This window comes from Pseudophryne corroboree, chromosome 2 (genome assembly GCF_028390025.1).
Source record: "Pseudophryne corroboree isolate aPseCor3 chromosome 2, aPseCor3.hap2, whole genome shotgun sequence".
Taxonomy (NCBI): Eukaryota; Metazoa; Chordata; class Amphibia; order Anura; family Myobatrachidae; genus Pseudophryne; species Pseudophryne corroboree.
Genome location: NC_086445.1, coordinates 563,867,792 through 563,876,179, shown reverse-complemented (window position 1 = coordinate 563,876,179; position 8,388 = coordinate 563,867,792). Strand labels below are relative to the sequence as shown.

The 8,388-nt window shown below is 41.2% G+C and overlaps 1 pseudogene; it reads right to left on the bottom strand.

Moving 5' to 3' along the window:
• Positions 1–7,345: 7,345 nt before the first annotated feature.
• On the bottom strand, positions 7,346–7,465 carry LOC135052471 (5S ribosomal RNA; annotated as a pseudogene).
• Between the last annotated feature and the right edge of the window lie 923 nt (positions 7,466–8,388).

Genomic DNA, 8,388 nt, shown 5'->3' with positions numbered 1-8,388 from the left:
CAGATCCTTAAACATTGGGATTTAAGTAAATATAAAATTGACATAAGCATTGTCTTTCAAGGCATTCTGATAATTGCAGGATCCTTTTTCACACTGAAAACAATTAATCCTTAAAAACCTATTGTGACACCATTTGCTTGTGTTTTCATTATAAGAACACTGGAACTATTAACAAACTTCAACACACTGTACCAGTCTTAGGGGTGGCCATTGACAATCCATGTCATACCATTTACAGGGAAAACACTGCTAACTAGTAATATTGTTAAAATTTTCAATAGTATATGTATGCATATTTTGTCTTATATGTTATATGTGCAGCTTCTTATTTTAACCAGACCTGTATCAAATTAACAGCAGGAGTACATAAAGTATATACTACTATTGTACATAACTTACTGCAAAAGAAGAATCATTCCCTGCTTCTTAATCATTTATTTAGAGAGAAAATCAATGTTTTCTGTTGGCTCTTCTTTCCATCCCTATGCATTGCCTTCCTCTTCCGTCCCTATTCTGCAATATAAAACCATTTGTATTTGTATTTGTGTTGACACAGAGGCATTTGCATGAGATGAATAGTTCAAACACAGACTAACACATCAGCAAATGAAGCACATTTCCTTTTGGGATATCACTAGCAGCTCTAACTTCGTGTAAGCCTTGTATTGCCTCTCGGCAAGAAAACACATTTTGACGGCAAATCAATTTAGTATTGTGTTAAAGAATTAACAAATGTTGCCCAGTTAACGAGCTGATCTTTGATTATTACTCATAAGTAGAGACGCCTTGGGGCCCAAAATTAAGCTGCCCATATAATTAACACAGTGTTTATCGAGCTCAGCTTATCGATAAGCCAAATGTACATTAGTACAGTTCTAGATCTGTTCAGTTATTTTTCACATAGTAGAGAACCTGCCTCCCTGGGAACTGGCTTTGTTGTATAACTTATTACTGTAGCGCTAAGGGGATATTGTTCTACAAAACTGTCCGGCTGCTAGATATGGTACTGTAATATATGGATTAGGTCAGGTTGCAGTAGATGAGTTGAATCAAATTAACTGATTAGCCATTCTTTAAAAGTATGGTTTATGACCGATATATAGGGCCTGATGCTCACTTGTATACACATTGGATGTTGTTGACACAAAGGGGTTTATTCAATTCATGTCGGATCCTTTCCGACGGAAAGGATCCGACATGTGAGTATTCAATGCCCGGCCACCATTCCTGACAATGCCATTCCGACTTTTTTTTAAAACAGGGCTAAAACCTGTCTGGTTCGTCTGCGCTTCCGACAATACATGTGGACTGGCGGCTTAAGCCGCCGATCAGCATGCTTTCTGACAGGTTTCAGACTAGTAGGAAAAATGGGGACACATTGAATAGGTCGGAATCCCTTCCGACCTAAATCAGTCAGAAACTGCCATCTTTCCGACAAGACGGCAGTTTAAGACTTCAATTGAATACCCCAAAAAGGCACAGGTAAAAAATATATTTTTACACCCATACATCTGTCAGACTATGCAGCAAAAGAACCAAGATTATGGGCCTAATTCAGACTTGGTTGCTGCAGCGGCGGTAGTCGCAGGCTGAAGCCCAGTGAGGTGTGCGTGAGCGCAGCAGCCACATTGCATATGTGCACACAGTGAGATGCGAAGGCAGTCGCAGGGTGAACAGGAATGCGTCTGTATTTTGGCGGCAATGGGGGGCGTGGTCCAGACAGTGCAGGCGTGTCCAGACCATTTGTGGCTGTGGACAAAAGACCTTCCTTCACCTTTCACACATCTGTGGGAGGGGGCAGACTAGCCCTGTGCTGGCCACCCCCCTGCATGCCTAAGGTTTTGATCGTAGATGTGCGTTTTTCGCACATCTATGATCAGGTCTGAATTAGGCCCAATATTAAGCATATGGGCTCTTTGTAAGGGCTTGTATTTTAAAGTGCTGCTTGGATTTGTAAGTGTGAGTTGATAACCGCAAAAGGTGAGTTCTGATTATTCTCTGTCTATCCATATAGGGATAGTAATATTGTGAGAGAAAGTTAATCTGAATCTGATTGTTTGTATCTATACTGGGGGTTTTTTGTGTTTGTATCTGTACTGGGGGTTTTTTTGGAGGGAAAAAAAAAGTGTGAGGTGAAAAGCCAGAGGGAGTTAATCTGAATCTGATTGTTTGTATCTATACTGTTTTTTGTTTGTTTGTATCTGTACTGGGTTTTATTTATTTATTTTTTTGGAGGAAAAAAAAAGTGAGGTGAAAAGCCAGAGGGAGGGGGTTGAATCAGGTGTGAGTAATCAGGAGGAGGAGGGGCTGACTTAAGCAGCTAGCTGAGCCTATATAATCAGCGATTAGACTCTTTGGAGCTTGCTCTTTGTAAGGGCTTGTATTTTAAAGTGCTGCTTTGATTTGTAAGTGTGAGTTGGTAACCGCAAAAGGTGAGTTAGAATAAAGAAAAAGGTGAGTTTTATAATACACAATCAGGAACACACATATTTGCAGTACCATTAAACTTCTGGTGAGGCTGAATGGGGCTGACCTTGTGAGTGAGTGAGAGGGTCTCTTACTTGGAGTAGCAGAGGGGCTGTGATTGTGCGTGTGTGAGGGTCATTTTTTTTTTTAGCAGGAGCTGGAAGCCGAGTTAAAAGGAGGTGCAGTGAGCTGGAACAACTGCAACTGCTAAGTGGAGTATAGGTGCCGCAGAAGAGTACTACGGCTGCATAAAAGTGAAGGACCAAGAACCGCACAAAGATAGATAAGTTTAAGCCAGCTTAATTATTGTATAAGTGAGATTGTTTGCCTTTTATTTTTGCTGCTTTTTCTTTGAGAGTAACAGGGAGTTAGACCTTACAAACAATATGGGAGGGGCTGTGATTGGGGACCTCACTCAGTGCATGTTGTGCAAGATGTATGCACACCTGGAGCTACCGGCCAAGTGTGATTACATCTGCACGAGGTGTGTGCGAATGGTTGCCCTGGAAGCCCAGGTAACTGATCTAGAGCAAACCGTTACGCGACTGAGGGAGATTCACAATCTCGAGCAAAGTTTAGACTGAACGGTGGAGGAGTTGCGGGAGGGGTCACTGGTAGAAGAGGATGATGAACAGGTAGCCAGCTGGGTCACAGTTAGAAGGAAGCAAAAGAAGGGGAGGCTCGACATCTCCAAACTATCAAACCCGAACAAATTTGCCCGACTGGACGAGAAATCGGAGGATGATAGTGAAGAAATGATGGTGCCGGAGGAGACTGCTCCCTCTAGCATCCAGAGGAGCGGTCCCTCTGGCGCAGTTGGGATAAAAGATAGTGAGGTACCTAGTTCGATTGTGGTGGTAGGGGATTCTATCATCAGGAAGGCAGATAGGGCAATCTGCTACCGGGACCGTGATCGCCGTACAGTCTGTTGTTTCCCGGGTGCTCGGGTACGGCACATCGCGGACCGGGGAGATAGATTGTTGGGAGGGGCTGGGAAAGACCCGGCGGTCTTGGTGCACGTTGGCACCAATGACAAAGTTAGCGGAAGGTGGGATGTCCTTGCGAAAACTATAGGGACTTAGGAAAGAAACTGAAGGCAAGGACATCTAAGGTAATATTCTCGGAATTATTACCTGTGCCACATGCTTGTCCAGGGAGGCAGAGGGAGATTAGGGAGGAAAATGTGTGGCTTAGGGATTGGTGCAGGAAGGAGGGGTTTGTGTTCCTGGAACACTGGGCAGACTTCTCAGTCAGGTACCATCTCTTTTGTCATGACGGATTGCACCTGACTGAGGAGGGGCAGCGGTGCTGGGGGGAAGGATAGTTAGAAGGTTGGAGGAGATTTTAAACTAGGAGCCTGGGGGGGAGGGTTTAGCTAGAAACTACGGGTCATGCATTGAGAATAGTGGGGATGGCGGTAGTAAACGAAATGGGGGAGAAGTTGGGGGAGGGTAAGAGCAGGTGGTAAGGTTACTAACATGGGTACTAAAAGAGATTTTACCAAAGCACTAACCAATGACGATTAAAGGTCATCATTGCTACATAAGGTAAAAGATGTCCCTAACGCAAGGGAAAATACTTATCTTAGTTGTATGTATGTAAATGCCAGAAGCATTACTGGTAAAAAGGGTGAACTAGAAATACTTGCAGCAAGCAAACAGTATGATATTATAGGCATTACTGAAACTTGGTGGGACAAATCTCATGATTGGACAGTAAATCTAGAGGGCTATACACTGTTTAGGAGAGACAGACTAAATAAAAAGGGTGGAGGGGTGTGTCTTTACGCAAAGCCGTTTTTAAAACCTGATATACGGGAAGATATTCAGGAGGGGACTGTATACACTGTCGAGACATTATGGGTAGAAATTGCATGCGGGGAAAAAGGAATAAAAAAGTTAGTATTGGGTGTATGCTATAGGACGCCTGGTATCAACGTATCTGATGAGGAATTGTTACTAAAGCAAACTGAAAGAGCAGCAGGAGTAGGAGACATAGTAGTGATGGGAGATTTTAACTATCCAGAGAAACTGGAAAAACTAATCATGTGATACTGCTAGGGGCAATATGTTTTTAAACACACTTAATGATAACTACTTAGTTCAACTAATTGAGGAACCAACTAGGTACAATGCAATCTTAGACCTGGTATTAACAAACAATGGGGATTTGGTATCAGGTATTATAGTAGGGGAACCCATAGGAAACAGCGACCACAATATGGTCACATTCAATATCAGTTTCCATAAACAGCCCTATACTGGCTCAACTAGGACTCTAAACTTTAGCAAAGCAAATTTTGAAAAGATGAGGGTATTTTTCAGGGATATTGAATGGAAGGTTTGTTTTTAGGAAAAAACACTACTGAGAAATGGGAGGTACTAAAATTACTGCTAGCTAAAAATACACTCAAATTTATTCCTACGAGCAGCAAAAAAAGGAATGAAAATCATAAACCGATGTGGCTTAACAAAAAGATTAAGGAACTTATGGGCAAGAAAAGGCAAGCATTTAAAAAATACAAATCTGACGGGGAAGCAGAGTCATTTCAGCACTATAAGGAATGTAACAAAATATGCAAAAAGTAAATAAGAGTGGCTAAAGTAGAAAATGAAAAACTAGTAGCAAAGGAAAGCAAATCAAATCCCAAAAAATTCTTTAAATACATTAATAGCAAGAGATTAAAGAAGGAGAGTATAGGCCCTTTAAAAGATAAGTTGGGAGTCTTAAGCAAAATTGATAATGACATAGCGGACACACTAAATGAGTTTTTTTCAAAAGTATTTACTAGAGGACCCAATTCAGTGACTAACATATAATCTCAATGAGAATATCCCACTGATAGGCACTTATTTAAGCAAGGAAGTAGTCTGTGACCGATTAAAACATTTAAAGATTAATAAGTCACCAGGTCCCGATGGTATTCACCCAAGGGTTCTAATGGAGCTTCATTCTGAACTTACAAAACCGCTATTTTTGATCTTTAAGGATTCAGTAATATCAGGTATGGTTCCCAAAGACTGGCGTATAGCGGACGTAGTGCCTATATTCAAAAAGAGAAGTAAAGCTGAACCAGGTAATTATAGACCAGTTAGTCTTACATCTATAGTGGGGAAAGTATTGGAAGGTATTCTAAGAGATAGTATTCAGAAGTTCCTTGGAGTCAATAAGGTCATTAAAAGGAATCAACATGGGTTTATGAAGGACAGATCCTGTCAAACCAACTTACGTGGCTTTTATGAAACAGTAAGCACAAACCTAGATCAGGGTAAAGAGGTGGATGTAATCTTTTTAAATTTTGCCAAAGCGTTCGATACTGTACCACACATGAAACTTATCTACAAGCTACAAGAATCAGGGCTAGGAAGCACAATATGCACTTGGTTTAAAAACTGGTTAGATAATAGGGAGCAGCGCGTTGTGGTTAATGGATCTTTTTCAACCTGGACTGAAGTGCCAAGTGGTGTGCCGCAAGGCTCAGTATTAGGACCACTATTGTTCAATATTTTCATTAACGACCTAACAGAAGGTCTAGAGAGCATGGTGTCAATTTTTGCAGATGATACCAAATTGTGTAAAGTTATAAATGCAGAGGGGGATGCTGAGTAGCTCAGAATGACTTAGTTAAATTAGAAGCTTGGGCAGCGAAATGGAGAATGCGCTTCAATACAGACAAGTGTAAGGTAATGCACTGTGGTAACAAGAACAAAAATAACACCTACCTACTAAATGGGGTAAAATTAGGGGATTCTGTACTGGAAAAGGACTTAGGTGTCCTCATAGATAGCAAACTAAGCAGTAGTACCCAAAGTAGGACTGCAGCAAAGAAGGCTAATAAGATATAAGCATGCATAAAACGGGGAATTGATGCTAGGGATGAGAGTATTATACTCCCGTTATATAAATCACTTGTGAGGCCACACCTTGAATACTGTGTACAATTCTGGGCACCTTACTACAAAAAGGATATCCTGGAGCTAGAAAAGGTGCAAAGGCGGGCGACCAAACTAATTAAGGGTATGGAGACGCTGGAATACGAGGAAAGGCTTGCAAGACTAGGCATGTTTACACTGGAAAAGAGGAGATTAAGAGGGGACATGATCAACATTTACAAATATATAAGGGGACAATATACAGATCTTGCGCAGGACCTGTTTTTGGTTAGATCAACACAGAGAACTCGTGGACACTCGCTCAGGTTAGAGGAGAGGAGATTCCAACACAATCCGGCGTAAAGGCTTTTTTACGGTAAGGACGATACGTGTTTAGAATTCCCTGCCTGAGGGAGTTGTAATGGCCAACTCAGTCAACACCTTTAAGAATGGGTTAGATAAATTCCTAATGGATAAGGATATCCAGGGTTACGGGGCATAGTCAAGCACTATGGTTATTATAAAAAAGAGGGGTTAATCGGAACGGCAGTCAGCAACTTCAGTCAAAATTTTATACAAAATAATCATACAAAGAAAAACCAACACTAGAAAGTTGGAAAGTAGACTCTTGTGTGGGAGCACTCTAATTCAGAGGATAGATATTAGTTCAATACTGATAAAATTTAGCTTTATTAATTCGTTGTTACAAAATAATTATAGGAATAATTCATACATGAGCAATCTAGCTAGGCGAAAATATAATACTAATTTAATTATAATTCTTGTGGTTTTAGATACCACAATAATAGCTGGAAATCCAAGTGTATGGGCAGTTAGGCTTGTTATCACATGATCACAGTATCATCTTAATGTAGTGTATGACCATCATTTGTTCTGCAGAATATCCATTCTGGATTATTTTAACGCAGGAAATGAAATCATAGGCCATACAGAACCGAATGCCAAATGATATTTTTTAGGATGACTCTAGATCGGGCAGAAAAGTTTTTTTGCAGTACCAAGGTGTTCTAAGGTGGTCTCCCATCCGAGTACTGACCCGGCCCTCCACTGCTTGGCTTCCAAGATCAGAAGAGATCGGGCATCTCCTGTGGGGTATGTCCGCAATTAGTTGATCTGCAGAACAAATGATGGTCATACACTATGTTGCATACATATGTAAAAGGATTATTAATCCATGTGCATAAAGCTGCTATATTTAGAAGCAATTCAGTATCATAAATCAGCTTTTCAGAGGACATCAATAATTTACTGTAAGACTAGTGCGGTCCCAAAAAAACTTTTTTACAAAATAATCATGCATAGGAGACCACAAATAGGTTGAACCCGATGGACAATTGTCTATTTTCAACCTTATATACTATGTTACTATGTTACTATGGTGGAAACACTTACATCTATGTCACCTCTGAATGTACAGGTGTGTATTGCTTAAAGAACACTGGTGGTCTTTCCGAGTTGTTTGCTCGTTGCCGTTGTCGTTGATTGACAGGAAGTGGGTGTTTCTGGGCGGAAACTGGACGTTTTCTGGGCATGTGTGAAAAAACGCTGGCGTTTCTGGGAAAAACGCAGGAGTGTCTGAAGAAACGGGGGAGTGTCTGGGTGAACGCTGGGTGTGTTTGTGACGTCAAACCAGGAACGAAACTGACTGAACTGATCGCAATGGCTGAGTAAGTCTGGAGCTAGTCAGAAACTGCTAAGTAATTTCTATTTGCAATTCTGCTAATCTTCGTTCGCAATTCTGCTAAGCTAAGATACACTCCCAGAGGGCGGCGGCTTAGCGTGTGCAATGCTGCTAAAAGCAGCTAGCGAGCGAACAACTCGGAATGAGGGCCACTGATTTTAACATGTATAATGATGTATTTCTCAATCAAAACTGCTCACAATTAAGTAAGGATCCCTCATATAGCATAATCTACATGAACACAGTAATACTGCACATTTTTGGTGTACTGCCTAGTAGAAATGAGCAGGTTCGGTTCTCAGAGAACCAAACGCTACTGGACTTTGCCTTCCGAGTCCGGATCCGAGC